Consider the following 23,198-nt stretch of genomic DNA (forward strand, 5'->3'; position numbering starts at 1 on the left):
ACATTTCGCCCAAGTAACAACTTCGTTTTCTGAAACTGCTGAAATACCGTGTTCGTGCACTAAATCATGACTGTTTTTCTCCACCACAAGATGTGACAGTTTCATTGTGAAAACGATAAAGGATCTTCTAATAATATACATAAATAAAGTCCTTTTAAATTTTTATTTTCAAAAAGAAACTGAATCAACTGATAAATTTTAATATGTAGGTAATTAGAATTATATGAATTTTTAATTTGTGAGAATGAATCAATGACTTTACTGGTGTTCAGTGTCCCAAATAACCAGAAAGTGCGCACGTAAAGCAAGTTTAAGTTGTTTTGTTCAAGTACCGTGGTAAGTTAATAGAAGTGTCATCCAAGATCCCCATACACTACTTGATACCATTGGATTTCCAACTAGCAACAAAGATATCAACAATGACATACTCCAGCAAAAGTATCAACTGAAGATCAATAGATCTGCTAGACAGAGCCATGAGGTGATGCCTCTTGGGTATTTAGACGCCAGTTGAGTAACTTTTCATTTAGGTACAACCAACATATACTGAAAGTCAGAAATCTATTTTGACCAAAGTACGTAAGTCCTGAAACATTCAAAGTCAGTTTAAACTTGCCAGGATTTTTAAATGTAGTATTCTTGTTATTTTAATTGTGGCTAACATTTCATACAGTCGCCAGAAGCCGGCTGAAGGGATGGTGTAAATCCATCTAGAGCCTATGCAGGCAGTAAAGGCACTGTAAGTCCCCATGGCATGGTATGGTGATCTACCTTCAGGTGTTGGTGATCTATAGCCCGGTTTTCTATTATATCGTCCTCTATAGTTAAACCGTTTTTAGATTTAATTACTGGTTTCAAATATGTATCTGTGATAATATGGTTGTTTTACTGTCCATCGCTGACATGTGTTTATAATTTAATTTCTGATCATTGGAAATAAAGCATATTGCTATATCCTTGTTCTTCAAAAAGGACACCAAGAGCACAGTTAGAGTGGCAAGAGGATTTCAGTCTGATCTTGACTGGAACTGCATTTTCCTATAAACGTTTAAATCGACACACGAGATGGTTTCAGTACAAGATACTACACAGAATTTTAACTACCGATACATTTCTTGAAAAAATAAAATAAAAAATTCGGATTTATGTTCATTTTTTAATGAAGAAAAGGAATCTATTTGTTACTTCTCATGGAAATGTGAATTTGTGCAAACCTTTTGGTCAAAGGTTTTTGATGGGTACCAGAAGGTTGTGATCACATCCATCATCTCAAACTCTACGGAACTGATAATTTTTGGCTATGAGAAAAATGTTTTCACTGACTCTGTTTTTGACGTGTTCATATCACCTGGAAAGCATTGGTTACATAAATGCAAGCTAATTTCTGCTTTGCCAAATGTTGCTCAGTTCAGAAGTGAGTAAAAATTGAGATATACTGTTGCAAAATGTATCTTCTTTAACAAAAGCTGTCTTGTGGACTGGTGCATTGTCGTGGAGAAGCATGACTCCAGCTGTCAACTTCCCACGCCTCTTCTCTTTGATGGCCGCTCTCAATCTTTTCAACAAGTCAGCATAGTAAGCCCCTGTGATCGTAGTTTTAGGAGGTTTATAGTCTATGAGAATCACACCCTTTGAATCCCAGAAAACGGTTGCCATGATCTTGCCAGCAGAAGGTTGTGTTTTGAACTTCTTGGGTGCAGGAGAATGCTTGTGCTTCCACTGCATGGATTCTTGTTTGGTTTCGGGATCCCAGTGATGAATCCAGGTTTCATCCCCAGTAACCAGACGAGCATGAAAGTTATCAGGATCAGCGTTGTAGATGTCCAACAGCTCACGACTGGATGCAACTCTCTGGTGACGATCATGTGCATTTAGGTTACGAGGGACCCATCTTGCGGATACCTTGGACATGTGCAGGTGTTCATGGATCACTGTGCAAACACTTCCATGTGAAATGCCACACTCTGAAGCTATCTCGTCCACCTTTATTCTCCGATCGGACATAATTAAGCGTTAGATCCGGGCAATTGTATCTTCTGTAATGGCTTCAGAAGGTCTTCCTGACCGTGGGTCATCTTCCAAGGAGCTGCGACCTCGCTTAAACTCAGCTGACCATTTTGCCACAGTGGAATATTGAGGGGCTTCCTCGCCATACACATTGATCATGCGTTTGTGGATTTCGGTTGCATTCACACCTTCTTTAGTGAGAAACTTGATAACTGCACGAAACTCAGTTTTGGAGGTTTCCATGATTTGTGCAGGGTAATCGTCTTTTAAAGGCTCTAACTCTCAAGTAAATGCTCGAGGAAGGTTGGGTATCAGTATACAGAGTCACAGATGAATCAACTCAATAATGACACCAATGACAACATCACCAAGGATATATCAGCACCCACTTCTATGAACTTATTGACTTCCCCTCGTAAGTCGATGTAACACGTGTTCTGATTGGATAGAAAAAAGACTATATAGCATGACCAGAAATTAATGAGAATTGAGAGATTGCATTTATTTTATTTTATTTTTGTTTCACTCATGACTCTGGTGAACTCTTAGCTTTTTGTCAAGTCACCATGGGCAGCCATGCAGGCTTCATTATGGCGGGCGGGGCAAACTAATGATCAATCAAAGAAATTCGAAAGTCGTTATCCATTCTGTCACAATATCGGACCACCTCTTCTTTGATTTCAGCAATATTTGACAGATTTTTCTAATTGACACTTTCCTTCGTAAGCCTCTAAACATTTTCTATTGTATTTAGGTCTGGGCTATTACTTGGCCAATCTAATAATGTTTTAATTTGTGTCCGAAACACAATTTTCTGTGCCTGTCTGCTCCTCCCTGGTGCTCAGTGCTATATCCATTTGTAATATTTTTCAACACACGATAAACAGTGGACAAAAGGATGCCTGTTCTACTTGAAATCACTTTAACTGATCTGATGTCCTTGTTTTAATACTCTAAGATCAACTTCATCTTCTCTAAATCATTCATACTAAAGATCTCTGAAAATGTCGTCTTCACAAACTAATGGAAATGGCTTAACGGAGTTGTCTCTGTTGAATGAATCCAACCACTTGATAGGTCAATGGACATGCTAAGCCCTGTACATGCAAATGTTGCTACACAAATTTGAGAAAGTATTTAAATTTTTGTCTTGGTTTCATGATGATACATTTATAGTTCGATTGTACAATTCCAATTTCGTAACTTGCCTAGAGTCCTATGTCCAGAAGGCAGTGTGGCTCATGGGTCAATCAGATGGAATGATTACTTTTGTATTGTTCTGCTTGAGTATATCATCATCCTTGGTGCTGCAGGCTGGAAACATGTCTCCTCTTAGCATTGTCCTTATGATACTCCGTGGCGGGTGGGGAGCTCGGATGATGAAACAATATACACTTACCTTGGCTTACGAAACTCACCTCAAGAAAACAAAACTAGCATGGGAAGTTAAAAACATCACCATTTGGACAATACACTATAAAATCAGGCTATAGATCGCCAACAACAGAAGGTAGATCACCGTACTAGGGACCATGGGGACTTACAGTACCTTTGCTACCTACATGGACCCTAGTTGGATTTACACCATCCCTTCAGCCGCTGGCGAGTGTACAATTTGTTAGCCAAAATTAAAACAACAGGAATACTACGATTAAAAGCCTGGTAGAATTAAATTTACTATCAATGTTTTTGGACTTACGTACCCTCTCAGGAGGACAATAATTTTACAATACTTCAACCCCCTTTGAGGGTACAGCCACTAACAATTCTAGTTACGAATCCAAACCACCAATTATTAAAATACATCTTTTTACAGAAACATATGGCTCAATATTCAATAAAAAATCAATTTCTTTAAAAAAAACAATTAAATGAAAACTAACTCTGCTAAAAAGATCCTTCATTGTTTTAACTGTAAAATACATATCCCTTGTGATGGAGAATTCAACACAGTCAAGCAGGATATGCTTGACCGTAACTCTCTCATCACAAGGGATACAAAAAGGAGGATCCTCATCTTTTAACAGGTACGCATGAGTATATCTAGTGTGGCCAATACGACATCGTCGTAGAATAACCTCTTCAAATCTCGACTGACAACCCAAGTGGGTATAACCAATGTAAGGTTTTATCTCATGTAATTTATTTATACCTACTTGGGTGTCCCACTTCTTTTCCATCAGGTCACGGATATAACACCTAATGGTGGCTTTGTAATCACTGTGAGGAATAGGCAGTGGTGTCACAGATTTGTTGAGTGCTGCTTTAGCAGCAAGGTCAGCCAATGTGTTACCAGAGATCCCTACATAGCTGGGTAACCAACAGAAGACGATGTCGTATTGGCCAGTAGCAAGATCATTATACAATTCAATAATTTCTATTAAAAGTGGATGTTTACAAGACATATTTCTAACAGCCTGAAGGCAAGAAAGAGAGTCGGAATATATTACATACTGTTTACGTTTCGGGTGTCTTTGAATATATTTAAGGGCTGCTAATATGGCGTTAGCTTCAGCTGTAAAAATAGAACTATTGTCTCGTAATCTAGAAGATATTGTTCTGGATCCAATGACAGTAGCACAAGCAACTGCGCCACCGTCCTTGGACCCATCTGTAAATAAGGATTTATAATTGTTATATTATGTTTCAATTGACTATATCCTTGTTTATACGGTAATTCATTGGTTTTGATTTTTTAAATGTAGTTAATGTTAGGTCAACTTGAGGCCTAACCAACTGCCAAGGAGGAGAAGAAAGAAGACGGGAGGGAGCTATATTTTCCAGCTCAATGCTAGAAGCAGCAAGAAATTTCTTAATTCTGAGCCCAAGAGGCGGAATAAGGGAAGACTTTTTGTTGTACAAATCCTCATAGAGAGGATTAAAGACACAATTAAATGCGGGATTAGACTCATTAGAAGCTAATTTTGTAATGTATTGTAAAGATAGTTTGATACAACATAAGTTGAGAGAAGACTCATCAGCTTCGACGTATAGACTGTCGATAGGAGAGGTTCTAAAAGAACCGAGACAAAGTCTTAGGCCTTGGTGGTGAACAGGATCAAGTAGTTTTAGGTTGCTTTGACAAGCTCCACCATATACGATGCAGCCGTAATCAAGTTTAGATCGGACCAGTGATCTATATAAGTGAAGTGTTCATTTTGAATTTGAAACAACCTTTAATAAATCGAGTGACTTCAGGCATTTGGTTTTAAGGGACTTAATATGCGGCAAAAAGATCAAATGTGAGTCAAACATAAGTCCCAAGAACTTGGCCTCCTTGACCACTTTGATTGGGGTACCACTGAGATATAGTTCTGGGTCTTTATGGGGTTTGTATTTACGACAGAGGTGTATACAATTGGTTTTTGATTTAGAACATTTGAAGCCGTTTTCAAGACACCATTTATCTATTTTGTTTAAACACAGCTGCAGTTGCCGTTCAATAGTATGCATATTTTTCCACAAGAAATATTAAAATCATCCACAAATAAAGATCCATCTATTAAATCCTTTAAAACTTTTGATAAACTGTTTATCTTGATGCTAAAAAGAGTGACTGACAAAATACTGCCTTGTGGACCACCCTGATCCTGATTGTAATGATCAGACAGGGTAGAACCCACACGGACTTGAAATTGCCTGTTATTTAAAAGGTTGGCTATGAATTGAGGCAAACGACCTCGCAAACCGAAATAATGTAAATCTCTTAAAATGCCATATCTCCAGGTTGTGTCATATGCTTTCTCAAGATCAAAAAAGATAGACACAGCATGTTGTTTATTAATCAGCGCATTTTAACAAATGATTCTAAACGCCCTAAGTGATCAACTGTACTTCTATCTTTACGGAAACCACATTGTATGTCTGCGATAAGGTTATTAGTTTCCAAGTACCAAACTAGTCGATTATTTATTATGCCTTCCATGGTCTTGCAAACACAGCTAGTTAGTGAAATAGGTCTATAATTGGACGGATCCGTATGATCCCGTCCAGGTTTAGGTATTGGTACTACTATGGCGTCACGCCATGAGGGAGGAAAGTTACTCGATGTCCAAATATCATCAAAACTATTGAGAAGAGTTTCTAGGCAGGATTCTGGTAAGTGCTTCAGGAGTTGATAATGTATGTTATCAGCTCCTGTAGCAGTATCATCAGCTTGATCAAGAGCAGTATGGAGCTCATGAATAGAGAAAGTTTCATTATAATCTTCCCCATTATCTGAGTTGAAATTAATAGTTTTCTTTTCTTCTTGTTTTTGATACTGCTGGAATTTAGGTAAATAATTAGAGGAGGAAGAGTGTTTAGCGAGGGTTTCGCCCAGTTTATTTGCGATATCTGATTTATCAGTAAGTAACTGATATCCACGTTTAAGATGATGGACAATAGATTTAGTACCTTTGCCTTTAATGTTTTGGATCATGTTCCATACCTTGGACATGGGTGTCCGAGAATATATTTTAGATACATAATTTTGCCACGATTGGCGTTTGTTCTGTTTAAAAGTACGCCGCGCTTTAGCATTTAAAATTTAAAATTTATTTAAATTATGCACCATAGGATGGCGACGGAAATAATGTTCTGCTTTTTTCCTTGCCTTCCTAGCTTGTTTGCATTCATCGTTGAACCATGGTTTTCTTATGTGTGGAACTGCAGAGGACTTTGGTATACACTCATCAGCTATGGAATTCAGTTCATCAGAAAAGCATTTAATAGCATTGGGAACGTCAATAAAACGTTCAGGTTTAAGTGTTTCAGCACACAGTGTTTCATATAAAGCCCAGTTAGCCTTTTTAAAATTTCGTCTTGATGATGGAGGAACATCGGATGGAGTTACAGCTTTCAATATAGTAGGAAAATGGTCACTTCCACAGAGGTCGTCGTGGACTGACCATTCGAATTCATTAAGTAGTTCTGAATTAGTCAATGACAAGTCAAGAGCAGAATAGGTCCCTCTCCCAGGGTGTAAATATGTGTTGGAACCATCATTATAAATACATAAATCATTGTCAGAACAAAAATCCTCCAACAACTTGCCTTTAGCGTTTGTAGTTGTACTACCCCAGAGTGGGTTATGCCCATTTAAATCTCCCATTATAATACAGGGCTTCAGGAGTTGGTCATACAGGGCTTGAAGATCAGTTTTGGCAACTGTCGAAGACGGAGAAAAATAGAGTGAGCATAGCGTAAATGCTACATGCAAAGTAATTCTCACTGCAACAGCCTGCATATTAGTATTTAGTGAAACAGGGCTTTGAATAACATTTTGTCGGACTAGAACGGATGACCCGCCAGTGGCTCTATCACCCGGAGGTGAAAAAGAATGATCTGCATTAAAATGACGAAGGTCAAATGTATCTGTTTGTTTTAAATATGTCTCTTGGAGACATATGGCTGAAGGTGTGAAATCCTGGACTAATAGCTGTAATTCATGTAAATTAGTCCTCAATCCTCTACAGTTCCACTGTACAATATTATTGGAATAAACTATCTTTTGGGGGGATTTATTGGGGACCTACCCCGCACTCTTTTGGAGGGTGACAAGCTATGTGCGCTAGAATGGACTTTTTCAGAAACCTCCATGTCTTCAAGAGACCCATACTTATTGTACAATTGAATTTTATTTTGTGACCCTTTAGGAGCTCTGCCACTTAGTTGTTTTGAAGCATCAGGCTTTGGCTTCGGTTTACTTTTCACCGTTTGTTGACTATCACCTGTCGATTGAGACTTTGAGTGTGACTGAGATGATGATGATTTGTGATCAGAAGACGACTTTGATGTACTAGGAAGTGATTCCTCAGTCTGAGATGATATGGCAGGGTACAAAGGCTGTGGAGAATCGCAATGTACCCAAGTCAAGGTAGTTTGGCAGCCTGTGGATGATTTTGTTATTTTAGAGGTAGACTCCGATGATGTTTTTGCTACTGTAGCATAACTTTCTGGAAGATCAGACCTCTTTACCAGTTTTGTTGCGTCAGAAAAGGAGATATTTTGAGTAAACTTTATTCTGTTTATCTCCATTTGCTCTTTCCAAATAGGACACTGTTTTGAAAATGAGGAATGGTCGCCTGAGCAGTTGGTGCATGTTTTGATGTTACTGTCACAATCTTCTGTTGTGTGTGTCTTTTCACTGCAGTGAGCACACACAACAGACAATGTGCAAATATTGACACCGTGGCCGAACTTTTGGCATTTGAAACACCGAAGGGGATTCGGAATGTACCTTTTCACACTGATATTGCAGTATCCAGCTTTAAGTGATGTTGGAGCAGTAGGTGATGAGAAAGAAAACAGATAGGTATTGGTTTGAATAGTTGTGTTGTTTTTACGGGTTGTGAAACGTTTGACATATAATACACCCTGATCTTTCATTTCGGAAGCGATATCAAGTTCAGACATGTCTGCCAGCAAGCGATCTCGATCACGTACAATTCCCTTACTCGTGCACAGTGTTTTGTGGGCCGTGACAGTAACCGGAGTGCCAACAAATGTATCAGTGTTCAAAAGGTTCGTTGACTGTTGCCCCTTGGCGCACTCGATCAACAGTGCACCAGGACGTAATTTTCTAATGTTCTTTTACATCACCGGCAATGCCTTGGATACCCTTAGACACGGCAAAAGGGTTTACCTTTAAAGGTGCATTATCTTTGGTCTCAATGACAATAAACGTGGTCAGTAGTCAATGTGTTTAGACGGTCTGAGGTCATCAACAGGGTCATTTTCATGAGAACGTTTGCTCTTTTTAGTGGGGGTTTCGTAAGCCATGGTCAGTTATGTAGGTTTCATCATCCGAGCTCCCCACCCACCACGGAGTATCACAAGGACAATGCTAAAGCAAGCGGGCCTCCAGCCTGCAGCACCAAGAAAACCCGGATGATATACTCCATCAGAAGAATTATGAATAATTGATCCACCAGATTGGCCCATGAGCCATCGCCTTCTGGGCATAAGACTCTAGGCAAAGTTCTAAACGTCATAATTCAAATCAAACATGTTTATGAAAATGAAACCAAGACCAAAATTACATCAATTTCAAATTATACGTGTGCCATGATAAATATACTAGTATATAGATTCCATGCACAGGGCTTGGCGTGACCGGCCGATTGATAGAACCGGGCCCATTCAACCTCCAGTCTAGGTAAAGTAAGGGTCGAAGGGGTGTGTTGAGCAAAGGGAACGCAGTCACAGGCCCCCAGTGCCCTCAACCCCCAGACTCCTGTCCTCCACCGACACAGGGCCGCAACCCACGGCAAACGGGTTGGTGGACCAAATATCCCCTGGTATCCACCGGGGATGTCGGCGAGCTCTTGGCGTTACCCAGCACCAACCACGAGGAGTGCGGGGTAGATCCCCAATCATCTCCAGGTGACAGGCCCACTGGAGGGTCTTCATTTCCTCTAAAGCAGGTTGTCATCCATAGTCCTGTAGCACTCACAACTAGTCTCCAAGCTGTTGCAATGAGACTAACTCTTCACGTTACCTTTACACTATGCTCTATAGTGTATTCCACCTTCTTCAGCACTCCAGCAGTCTGATCTTCAAGATCTCTATGACCAACTTCCTTAACCGTGTATTATAATGAGTGATCTCAATGGCCATAACCCGATTTGGGGTGGTACAAATACAAAATCTAAAGATAAAATACTGGAAGATTTTATAGCCAATAATGACTTGTGTATACACTATGATGATTCGAGCACTAGTCTGCATCCTGCAACCGGCACCTACTCTTCTCTGGATCTGTCTTTGCAGATTCTTCTCTACTTAATGAATTTGATTGGTCAGTCCACAATGACGTCTGTGCAAGTGACCACTTTCCAACTGTCTTATCAGAAATTATTCCATCTGATTCTCCATCTTATACAAGATGGAATTCTTCCAAGGCAGATTGGTCTGTATTTAAAACGTTGTGCACCCTTAATCTAAGGCTGCAATGTTTCCGTGATGTAACTGATCCTATTCGTTTTTTCTGATACTTTAAATGACATAGCGGAAGAGTGTATACCCAGGTCCTCTACTGCTCCACATGTACAGAAACCATGGTTGGATTCCGATCGTAGGCAAGCCAGAAACGCGGAGAAAAGGCAGAAAATTATTATCCGCCATCATCCAACTGTCCACTCCTTAATACGTTTAAAATGCTCAATGCAAAAGCCCGTCGTACCTTTAAACAAAACAAACGCCAATGCTGGAGGAACTATGTTTTCAGGATTAATTCACGCACGCCAATGTCCAAGGTATGGAGCATGGTTCAAAGAATTAAAGGCAAAGGTTCAAAATCTTCAGTTCACTATCTCCTGCGTCCAGCAGACGGCCTGTCTCCACCATGAGAATTCTTTTCTGCACTTCCAGTGGCTCCTGCAGTACGCTCACCTACTTCTCCTCCAGCAACAGAATCTGACTCTTTGGTGTCACTGGATAAAATATTTTACACTTACTGCATAAGTATCGTTGATGGGTTAGTTCTAAAAATTTTCTTTAGCAGTAATTTATTCTGTCATAGACATAACTGTTGTATCAAATCACAGACACAAACATCACTCCGCAGCTTGGATAATATAAGAACCACTGTAGCCACAACAGTGTAAAAATGAACTATTGATTATTACAGTCACTTACTTACACAAGGTATTTCTTCAGAATTTCATACATTAGATTTGTATATTTCTTATCAAATTCTCATTGGAAAGTCTTCTTTATGCAATTGCAAATTACCTTTTGCAGTTTCATTCTCAAGTGCGGTGCCAGGATTAGGCATTGGTGTTGGCAAGTCAACATCTGGAATGATTCAATTAAAATTGAAGGAATACAGACTTCTTTTTATTTTCAACATTATTTTATAATTTTTATAATTACTGGGCTAGTTTAATATTACATATATGATACTATGACAATTAAATGCTATATTTCATGACATATGTTACCTTCAGAGGTGGGGTGTACGTTTGTAGCTTGTGTAACAGTGACAGTGCCAGATGTAGATGCAGATGGCAATCGAAGTCCTTGCAGCAGCATTTTCTGAAGGGACTGTGGCATCTGTAAAAATACTATTAGCTGTCTATAATGGAATCACGTAACCTGGGTATGTTGGTCATTACATATTGTGTGCATGAAAAAGTGTTCAAAATGTTTTTAAAAAATGAGGTTTTTAGCAGCCCATTGTTTGTAAAGTAAGAAAATGAACATAAGCAACATCTGTGGACATTGTTTTGATTATTTGTCATCAACCTTAGCTGTAACTTAATTTGGTGATACATGTTCCATTAAACACATATACTACTTCCTGGTGTAACCTTAAACCATTTGTTATGAGAGTCTTGGGTTAATGCTGTTTTATCTACATTCAAATGTGAAATGTCTTTAAATTGATATTGCTAACGTCAAGTAACTACAGTTGCGGATGATAAGAACGTTGAATCCTGCTAAATTAGGGGTTGGGATAGTGCACAGATAATAGTGACTGCATCATAAGTTAAATAGTTATGAAAGCAGACTTAAAACCCAACTCACATCGCCCCCATTACAAATTTATGACAAACATATTTATCTTTCCTCATACTAACATTCTTCACTGTCAGTAAAGCATTCACACCCGTCCACATGACATTTCGGCATCAATGACAAAATCTAAAGGGAGAGAAAATAAATCAAATTTACATATTACAGGAACAACAACTGACAATAAAAAGCCACACATTTATCGTGGAAAAAGGTCATGCTCAAAGCTCAGACATGTTATGATGTTAGAAATTGATACAAATCAAATTAAAAACCACACTATTTCATGCCAAATATTCATAGCCAATAATTAACAATTACCTCTGTAAGTATTAATTTCTGATAACAAAATCATACCATCTTCTCAATATCGATGAGGGTATCTGTAGTGAGTGGTCCCCCACCTGTGCGATTTGCATGGCGTTTGATAGAAGTGGCTTTCATTCTGGGTTGGCTCCGGACAACGTGACAGATTATCATTAGTGCAATGATGCAAATATACATGGACAATCAATCAATAATATCAACTTCAGGAAAACAATGAAATTCATGACTTATGCAAATTAGGTAACATTGTCAAAATTTGTGTTGAATGCAATACTTCGTATCATATTCTTGCCAACATTCAATATTCAGTTTATTCTGGCTGGAAATATTGATGTTATTTGACATAATAAACTTTTGGACGGATGAATGGACACATGGACAGATTATTGGAAGGACCTGATGAGCGCTAAACTTTTATAGTAGCCTGCGACCTCGTTGTATCGCGGTACTTAGCATAACCGTAATCGTCAATAGAATTTGGAACGTTTATGGCCTATCTCATCATGAAATCTGATTAACATGACATTTAATCAGTACATTTGTGAAGCAAATATTATTTTAACTTTGATAGTGTTTCAGCGATAGCCATTAGACGATCGAAGCCGGTTAATATTTACCAAAGGCGATGACTCCATCGTAACACTAAAACTCGGTCTGCAAAGTGAAACAGGGAAAGAAAATGAAATTTATTTACTCACCTCAGTGTGAAAACGGTTGAGATATTTTTTGACTATCCAAGTTGCAAAAAACTGTGTCCATAATGAAACATTATCACGGGAAATCACCAGGCTTCTAAAAATAGAATGCACAAATGTTCAATCAAATTAGTTTCACAGTCATTTAGAGAATTTATTCACAATGTGGACAGAGAAATTCACTGTGGCGCCTCATACAAGTGATGTCAGTGCAAAATGACAAATGGGTCCAGTGCTGACACTTGTCACACTGAGCCCACTTCACTATGACAAGATAGGGGAGGGGCCTCATGGCTGGAGGACTGTTCTTAGCACAAACACAACAATTTTCATAGTCATCATCAGATGCATGGGAAGAATTGCTGAGGTCCGAATCATCTACATGGTATGCAAATGGACCAGGCTGTGGACTGGAAGTAGAAGTGTTTGGTACTGCTATTGACGGTTTGTTTTTCTTTACTGGAGGAACAAATTCTTTCTTTTGAGTTTTTTTTTTTTTTTTGTTGATTTCATGATGTTTACATTTTTCTGTTTGAGCAGGTTTCCTCCAATATATGGTGGTAAAAATCTCTTCTTTTTCGGTTTGGCGGTCACTGAAGTGATTTTCGTCTCCTCAAAGAACTTGTGTGCTCTCTGTGAAAATGATGATGGACTAGTAGCTGATGCCTGTGATGAGGACGGTGGAATGCTCGCTGATGGTCGTGACGATGATGGTGGAATGCTAGCTGATGCCTGCACTTCATTGATTCTGATCTTGTACTGCAGTATAGATATTAGCCGGTGAGACCAACATCTCAGGATATGCATGATTGCAGAGAGGGAAGATGCTAGATTTTCTGAATGCTGAAGTTAGGTTTTCTGGAGAGAGGACTTTCAAGTATGGTTTAGCTGTGAGCTTGGCAACTTCATACTTTGTGATCTTCATTCCAGGATTCTGTTGAAGAAAGAGCTGGCATTCTCTGTTCTACATACATTTAAAGGGTCCAAATACAGCAACACCCTGTGGTTGAGTGATGTGGCTTATGTAATTTGGAAGCACGAATAAAATTATGTTGTGCATTTTCGCCCATTCCACAAGCGTCAAAGAAACATGTGATCTATGGCCGTCGAGGAGAAGAAGAGTCTTGGGTCCTGACGGATCTGCCGAAATACCAGCATACTTAATGAAGTGTTTGGTCAGATAGTCCTGAAATATATTTGTGTTGGACCAGCCACTCACTAACATGGAACCAGAGGAACCTGATCGAGCACCTTTTAGCAACTCATCATTCCATCTCTTCCCAGGAAATACATAACAGGGGGATGTAATTTCCTACAGCATTGCCTTCTCCAATGATGGTTAGTGTAGAGGACCTTGGTGACGTTTCAGCCTGTGGTTGACATGTAGCATCACACACAATCTTGGGTGGTGCGTGTTCAGTTGTCACACCCGTTTCCTCCCAGTTAAAGGCACGTTCAGGCTTGTCATGTAAACCATGAAACGTCACGAGGGTGGCCAATTCTCTAAAGTATGCAGAGAGGACTTCGTTAGATGCATATTGAGCTCGAAACATGAAGGTTTTGAGGTTTCGCCAATTTCAAGTAAAGTCAGCGTCGCGGGAAACCATAAAAGCAGTCGTCACTCAATGGTTTGTCAGTTGGTGTTTTTTTACCTTGGGTGACTACGAAGTCTGCTGCAAGATATTGTACATTAAGTTTGGTGTACCCATAGCCTATAGAAGACATGAAATTAACATGTTCAACTAACTGTTTCTCCTCTTCATGGGAGAGAAGGGTATCTCCACCCGGCTGGGCACCAACTGCAACATTACCCCTTGTCCTGTGCCGGAGAGTTGACTCCGGAACACCATACTGGCGCGCAGCCAGTCTAGGTGGCAGCAAATGCTTGTTGCAAACTAACAGGATCATACTGTCGTCTTGCTTTAGCAGGAAAATTGAGTTTTCTCTTAGCTTTGCGAAAATCCTGAAAAAATATTACTTTTTAAATTGAAATCATTATTTCAAAAATGATTTCTTTTTTTAAATATTTGAATAAAAAAGAGAAAAGAATATTTCAGAAAAATTAATAACTTAAAATTATTTCATTTTCATTGTAATGTTCTTTTATATTTCATATATTGCTTGATTTTATACATGATTTCAACCATATTTCAATGCAAAACATGATGTTAAATAATGAGAGAATATGAATAAATAATTATGTGTACAAGAGCACGATAAAATTCTTTCTTAATGTCTATTTTGTTTGAGTGTGCAAATTCGTTTTCATTGATCAGGGATAATTTTACATTTTCTGTCCTTATTTGTATTACAACTTTTGGCATCCACCGGGAGATTAATATAGCTCTTAACGTCACTTCCGTTACCTTATATGGCATCAATAAGATGCAGGGGACCTAGTTCAGATCAAGTGGGAAGGGTCATAAACGACACGTATATATTATGGCAAGTATTTCATGGATGGGGTTGAAGAACATTCCAAAAGATTCCAGACTTTAATGTTAACATTTCTCCTGGATAATACTTACGAAGATGTGATACATCGTGCTTGTTTTCCAAAGTGTAAACAAGCGACTGACGCCTGACTGACGATTTACATATGCAAATGAGCGCTAGGAGGCGTGTCTCGAGCGGAAAACCCGAAATAACGTTTGCCGCGATACCATGAATGCCGCGATACAAGGAGGTCCGAGTATAACCTAGCCCATGAGCATATGGTAGCGCCAGCAGGGGAAAATGATCACATTTCTCGAAGGCCTATTTCTTGGATAAAATCCTTTAATATTGTATTAATTCTATGAACTATACTTGAAACATAGTATTTCGATATATGGGATAATCATGTATAAAAGAAGCAATACACGTATTTCAAGTCTGTCCACTTCTTTTTAATTTCTTCCCATGTTCGGTGGACAGCACTGCTAGCATTTATTCTGCATAAAAGGAATAAAAAAGTCATTGGAGGCATAACAATTTATTAGACTGTGAAGTAAATACCTTGAACAATGGGGTAGAGTTAATTGCGGTTCACAGAAAGGTTAATAATACAGACATCTGTGGTGTACAGGTCGTTTTGTGGCCTATGCAAAAACAATCGAAAAAACGAGTGTCAACTTACATTGCTGTCACTTCGTCCCACGCTTTCCGCTTGGCTTTTAGTGTGACGGTCGTGGTGAAGCTGCTGGAAATTAATTGATACCGCTCCGACACCTCTGATACCAAGATTTCTGCCTCGGAAGCGGTCCAGTTGGCTTTCCTCGGTTTCTTAGCAAATATGAAAGAAGCATCTGTCGGCGACTCCATGTTTGTTTACATTCACGTCTGCTTCAAGGGAATTCCGTGACGTCATTGGGATATCCCCTCTAATTTTAACTTCATTGAGAAAAGAGTTCCGATGAAACATTGCGACAATGTCGCAACATTTCCAAACTTGCGACAGCTTTACGAGAGCTTCGAAAATATGTCTTATCTTATTTCTATCGTAACTTCTGGTGTAAGGTCTTAAGATCAGTCGGAGCTGAGAGCTCTTCGAAAATCTGGGTCCAGTCTTGTTGATATATATGTCTTATCTCACACATAAATGTTGCTGTCTGATTGGCTGAGCGTAATTTTTATTACAATGCACTCCGTGTACAAGCGAGGTGCATAGCAATACACCCCGTTGCCAATAGCAACTCATTCGGTACTTCGTGGTAGTTATTTTTTTTATCTCGAATAACACTTAGTGACATCGGAAATTACCGATCTTTTGCGAATGGAAATCGATGGAAGTGAGATAACTCTAAATCTGTTTTTCTTTCGTCGTCCGCAAAATCTTCCGACTCTCCAACTAATGAATAAATTTAGACAACACGTTCAAATGTAGTCCTTGTGAATATAAAGAATTGGAGTCTCTACGTTTCAAATGATTAATATAGAGACTATGAATCCTGCATAACATTCATCTGATTTCACAAAACAGTACGTTTATCTCCATTCTACCATAACCGATTTAAAATCGAACTCTTTCCTTCCGCGGAGAACACTGCGTAATCCGGCATGAGACAGAGGCGAATTGAACTCGCCGTTCCTATTTTTTTCAACATGGCGACGTATAAAATATTCTGTCCAAACAAAATAACGTAATACCAAAGAGCCTGATTTATATAATCCCATCCCTACACGATTGAAATCCACCCTTTTGGTTTGAGTGCGGTGTTACTGTAACCCCCCCGGCCGCAATTGATTCGTCTGACCTACTTATTTTCCTGGATGTTGTTGACAGCGCGACAGTTCGAAATGGCAGACGAGACGGAATCTGAACCCTGCAGAATCGACTAACAGATCCTTTTCTGATCGCCTTGCGGCTTGTAACTTATCAAAGACTGTTGATTGTTATGACCGGCGAGTGTCACTCATCATGCCTTCATGTCTCATGCATGCGACGGAAGAGCAACAGTGCTGCTTTGTCTATGTAGCCGGGTGTGGTTTTTAATGTCCAGCCACTGGGCTGCTAGTCACAACAAGCACAGTTCTAGATGAATGATGAAATTTATTGCAGTGTCAAAGTTGGGAGGAAGGCTGAAAATAGAGAACCTCCCTCGTCTAAGAGTTCATGCAGAATACATCATTTAAGGCAAATGATTTTAAAACTGGTGAAGCGCGTGGTTGAGGAACATGTGCTCAGTCACAGTTACAATAGCTGGCAAAAATTTAGATAATGAATGAAACAATATTGTAATTAAATATGTTTTTACAATTATGAAGCAGTGAGATACCATTTTACTGAATAATGTTTGTTTGCAGAACAAAGTATACAGAGATAAGAATACTGAAATCTTCCTCACCTGAAAATAGAGAACCTCCCTCCTGTAAGAGTTCATGCAGAATGCATGAGGAGGGCAGGTGAGGAAGGAAGTTAGACAAGAGGACCAAAAGGCCAGTCAAAAGACAGGTAGCATCTGGCAGGTGTGAAAGGAAGTCAGATGATAGAAAGTTATGTCAGGTGGTGGAAGGTTCTAAAAATAGAGAAGGGGAAGTCCAGGGAAAGCTGGAGACATCAGAGGCTGCTAAGGGTATTGCAAATTGTAGATGTTAGTGGCTGACATTCAACTGTAGACAAGGATAACACAAAATAACATGAAATGATGACAATGACAATATTTATGACAATATATATACATAAGTTATGGATATGATGAAAGTGGGGGGTGGGGGGGATTATGAGAGGATGGTATTTATGTGGTTACAACTAGTGGTTATATCCACCACCCTGCTACATCTACATGCTGCTAACTTTTGGTTGAACCTTGTTTTCGTCACTTGGGACTGCATTATGGTCGAACGTTTTTCAAAGTCTTGCGGGGATGCTAGCAGAGAATAGATGTCTGGTGGTTCACCTTTAATATCTATTTTTGAACGATGCAACAGGACGTGATAGAGTAGAGGTGGCACGAATTCGGTGTTTCCCCTGACCGTTATCTTGCGAATTTCCTATTCTAAACGGAAACAAATAAACATTGTCCACGTAGGTAAATGTTTACTAACGTTTACTGCACAATTTTGTATAGATAGGGGTGTATTTTTGTAAGGCATTCTGATTTATATGTTAAATATTGTTTATGTTAGGGGGGCTGTGTATTTTAATTGAATATTTCTACAATAGATTTTAATATGATAATTGGGAAGGAAAACTCGAAGGTAACTTTTTAAAAGTTTAATAAATGTTTTATCAGCATTTACATCACGTCTGCTGTGTTCGCATCAGTCATGTTCGTGGTCAAGGTGAAGTGGTACAGCTGTGTTGTATATACAAGCATAGAGAAGAGCCGTGAAATCAGACATATTTTCAATCCGAACATTTCGAATTGCATATGTGGAAAATTTCACGTCAAAATCCATGGAGTTGTTGTTATGATCCGCAATCATTGTGTTCAAACGGAAGTAGTTCTCACAATAAGACGTGTTAATGCGCGGTGAAAAGGCTTAAACTCGGATGAGTGTCTATCCAGAATAGCTGCCGTCTGATTTTTCTGAACAACCAATCAGAAACCGGTATTTTCTTGAGTCATGGTGGAATTAGCAACTTGGCTACGCGTTCGATTCCAACTGAAATTTACTCGCCATCAATTCGGTAAAACAAGTCTCTGATTTTCGAACACACTATGCTTATCGCCATTCTACCATGACCCGTTAAAAAACGGTTTCTTTTACTTGGCGTAATAAGCGGCAGTTAAGTGCAGCGGTTTCGAAGTTGGACATGGAGTTGAAGTGTCAATCCGGAATTGATGCCGTCTGAATTTTCTGAACAACCAATCAGAATCTAGTATTTTCGTGAGTCATGATAGAATATACTCTATATACTATTTATGCCGTCCAATATCCGGAGTCACCTGCTCAAAGGTACTGTCCTCTCATTTCGACCATTGGATGTCAGTCTCAGTGAGTGAGTGAGTGAGTTTAGTTTTACGCCACACTCAACAATATTCCACTTTTATTTCGGCGGTGTGTAAATGATCGAGCCTGGACCAGACAATCGAGTGACCAACAACATGAGCCTCGATCTGCGCAATTGGGAACCGATGACATGGTAAGCAGGGGTTGCTGAAGGCCTATAGCTGCGTCCCATACCTTTGTGGAGGTCACAATATGAAATGAAAAGTTGCCATTTATGATCATTTTTAGAATCTGTAATCCAAGTAGCTGTTGTTTTGTGATATTAGGTTAGCACTAATATTCAAATTATTAATATCCGGACTAGCTAGAAATTATTCAAATATATACTTTTTTGCCACAAAAGTATCGTTTAACATCCCGTCAGTGATTTTCGGGGGACCACAGCTGTCAAGGAGAGGTGAGTTATGTTCATTACCTATGTTAATAATTAACTGTTGAAATTCAAAGTGTTACAGCATACTATTGCACTTACATTTGTGAAAGAAATTTACCATTTCGGGAGGGATATAGGCCTTTTGTGAAGGAAGCATAAAATTTAGTCAAAATTGTCTTTAGACACATTCTTCGCACGTTCACTGATATTTATGTAAATTATAGCATCTCTTTCCATTCCTCTACCTGCTTTTAACTATAAAATCTGATTGAAAATGGGTGGAAACTGGACTGTTATGGAAAGGACGAAGATTATTACTCTTAGGGGTATGGGACTTCAGTGGACAAGAATTAAAGACATAATGGCCAAGGAGAATAATATGAAAGTGTCAGTGAGTGGAATGTGTTTGCTGAACAAGAAATACAGGCAAACAGGTGCCGTGAAGGACCTGTCGAGATCTGGCAGGCCAAAACGTACGACACATCGAGAAGACCGGTGCATCAGGAGACAATGTCTCAAGGAAAGATATTCAACCCTGAATATAATTCGGGGTAGGTTGAAGCAGACACTGGGCAGGTATGTCAATAGGATGACGATCTCTCGCATGCTGCATAGATTTGGGATAGGTTGCTATGTACCGGCAAGAAAACCTCTGCTAAACAAGGTACAGCGAAAACATCGACTCTAGTGGGCACGAAAGGTGAGACGTTTTGGAGTGCCACAATGGAAGAAGATACTGTTTTCGGATGAATCGATCTTCAGTCCTAGCTGCCAAAGGCATCCAGGCTTTACCATGGGCCGGGGCACCCGTGGCGAGCCACCTCCTCGTGGTGGGTGCTGGGTAACGCCAAGAGCTCGCCACCCCGTAGTGGACCCAGGGGGATATTTGGTCCACCAACCCGTTTGCAGTGGGTTGCAGCCCTGTGTCGGCGGAGGAAGGGATCCTGGTGGTTGAGGGCAATAGGAGCTTGCAACCGTGTTCCTGTTGCTCAATACACCACTTTGGTCCTGACTTCGCCTAGACAGGTGGTCGAATGGGCCCGGTTCGACCAATCGGCTGGTCATGCCAAGCCCTGTGCATGGATTATACTTGTATTTATCATTGCACAAATATCATTTGGAATTGGTGTACTTTGGTCTTGGCGTTATTGTGTAAAACATTTGTAATTTGAAATATGTTGTTCTGAACTTTGCCTAGAGTCCTATGCCAGAAGGCGGTGGCTCATGGGCCAATCTGGTGGAATTATTAATCTTTTGATTCTTCTGCTGGAGTATATCATCCGGGTTTCCTTGGTGCTGCAAGCTGGAGGCCCGCTTGCTTTAGCATTGTCCTTGTGATACTCCGTGGTGGGTGGGGAGTTCGGATGACGAACCAATATACCAGTAATCATGGATTACCAAACCCCTAGCAAAAAACCAAACGTCAATTGGAAAATGACGATCAGCATCGACCCTCTGTACAAATTGATCACTGGCCACGTCTTTTGATTATTGAGACAAGACTCCTTTGAAATTAAATCCCTTTGCAATTTCAAAAGGCATCTCTGGCATTGCAGGTGAGGTGAAAGATATCAAACGTTTGCGATCAGGTTCATTGCTGATTGAATGTAGCAGAAAACAACAAGCTACCAACCTGTTATCAACTGATATGTTTGTCGGAATCCCGGTAGTAGTTTCTGCCCACAGAACACTGAATACAAGCAAAGGTATAGCTCGAGACCGTGAGCGTCTTCTAGCAGACATGACTGAGCTCGATAATGTCCGAGATGAAAGATCAAGGAGTATCTTTCGTCAAACGTTTCACAACACGGAGAAATAATGAGACTGTCCAAACCAACACATATCTGTTTTCATTTTCAGCTCCAACACCTCCAAAGTCAATCAAAGCAGGTTACTGCAATCTCAATGTTGACATATATATTCCAAATCCTCTGCGCTGGTTTAAGTGTCAAAAGTACGGACATGGTGTTAATACTTGCACATTGTCTGTTACATGTGCTCACTGTGCTGAGAATACACATGTAACCGACGATTGTGACAGTATTCACAAAAATGTGCAAACTGTTCAGGAAATCATTCATCCTTTTCGACAGAATGTCCCATCTGGAAAAGGCAAATGGAAATTAACAAAGTCACATTCTCCAGGAACGTCATTTTTGCTGAAGCAAGAAAGATTGAACAATCTACTGAGCACACTGAAACGTACGCCTCTGTCACAAAAACGTCTGAAACCTTATCCAAAGGAACAACTACGCCAGTATTAACTTCGTCAAGCTCATGTCAGACTGACCTAACATGGGTACATTCAGATATTCCTCAGTCTGTCTCACCTGATCTTCCACAGTCTATCTCAGAACAGTCTACTCAGACAGATACAGTTCAGTCTACGCAAAAGACTATATTTCCTTCGACTACAACTCCTTCACAGTCTGATAGAAATGATAAATAAACTGTAAAATCGAAATTCAAGACAAGGCCAGAAACTTCGAAATCAAATCGAGCACCAAAGGTGTCAGATAATAAAATCAAATTGTTTAACAAGTTTGGATCACTTGAGGAAATGGATGTATCGGATCACATCCATCCCAGGGCACATAGCTTGTCGCCCTCTAAAAGAGTGCGGGGTAGATCCCCAATAAATCCCCCCAAAAGATAGTCTATTCCAATAATATTGTACAGTGGAACTGCAGAGGATTGAGGACTAATTTACATGAATTACAGCTATTAGTCCAAGATTTTACACCTTCAGTGATATGTCTCCAAGAGACGTATTTAAGACACACAGATACATTTGACCTTCGTCATTTTAATGCAGATCATTGTTTTTCACCTCCGGGTAATAGAGCCACTGGCGGGTCATCCGTTCTAGTCAGACAAAACGTTATTCAAAGCCCTGTTTCACTAAATACTAATATGCAGGCTGTTGCCGTGAGAATTACTTTACATGTAGCGTTTACGCTATGCTCGCTCTATATTTCGCCGTCTTCGACGTTTGCCAGAAGTGATCTGCAAGCTCTCTATGACCAACTCCCGAAGCCCTGTATTATAATGGGAGATTTATATGGGCACAGCCCACTCTGGGGTAGTGTAAATATATACACTAAAGGTAAATTGTTTGAGGACTTTTGTTCTGACAGTGAATTATGTATTTATAATGATGGTTCCAACACATATTTACACCCTGGTACAGGGACTTATTCTGCTCTCGACTTGTTACTCACAAATTCAGAACTACTTAATGAATTCGAATGGTCAGTCCACGATGACCTCTGTGGAAGTGATCATTTTCCTACTATATTAAAAGCTGTAACTCCATAGTATGCTCCTCCGTCATCAAGGCGGAATTTTAAAACGGCTAACTGGGCTTTATATGAAACACTGTGTGCTGAAAAACTTAAACCTGAACGTTTTATTGACGTTCCCGATGCTATTAAATGCTTTTCTGATGAATTGAACACCATAGCTGATGAGTGTATACCAAAGTCCTCTGCAGTTCCACATATTCGAAAACCATGGTTCAACGATGACTGCAAACAAGCTAGGAAGGCAAGGAAAAAAGCAGAACATTATTTCCGTCGCCATCCCATGGTGCATAATTTAAACAAATTTAAAATTTTAAATGCTAAAGCACGGCGTACTTTTAAACATAACAAACGCCAGTCGTGGCAAAATTATATATCTAAAATAAATTCTCGGACACCCATTTCCAAGGTATGGAACATGGTCCTGAAAATTAAAGGTAAAGGTACTAAATCTACTATCCATCATCTTAAACATGGAGATCAGTTACTTACGGATAAATCAGATATCGCAAATAAACTGGGCGAAACCCTCGCTAAACACTCTTCCTCCTCTAATTATTT

General features: G+C 39.6%; 1 pseudogene; it reads right to left on the reverse strand.

Annotated features, from left to right (window-relative positions):
* Positions 1–9,189: 9,189 nt before the first annotated feature.
* Positions 9,190–15,830, reverse strand: LOC137274771 (uncharacterized; annotated as a pseudogene).
* Positions 15,831–23,198: the final 7,368 nt, after the last annotated feature.

Source organism: Haliotis asinina, chromosome 2 (assembly GCF_037392515.1).
Source record: "Haliotis asinina isolate JCU_RB_2024 chromosome 2, JCU_Hal_asi_v2, whole genome shotgun sequence".
In the NCBI taxonomy this organism is placed as follows: Eukaryota; Metazoa; Mollusca; class Gastropoda; order Lepetellida; family Haliotidae; genus Haliotis; species Haliotis asinina.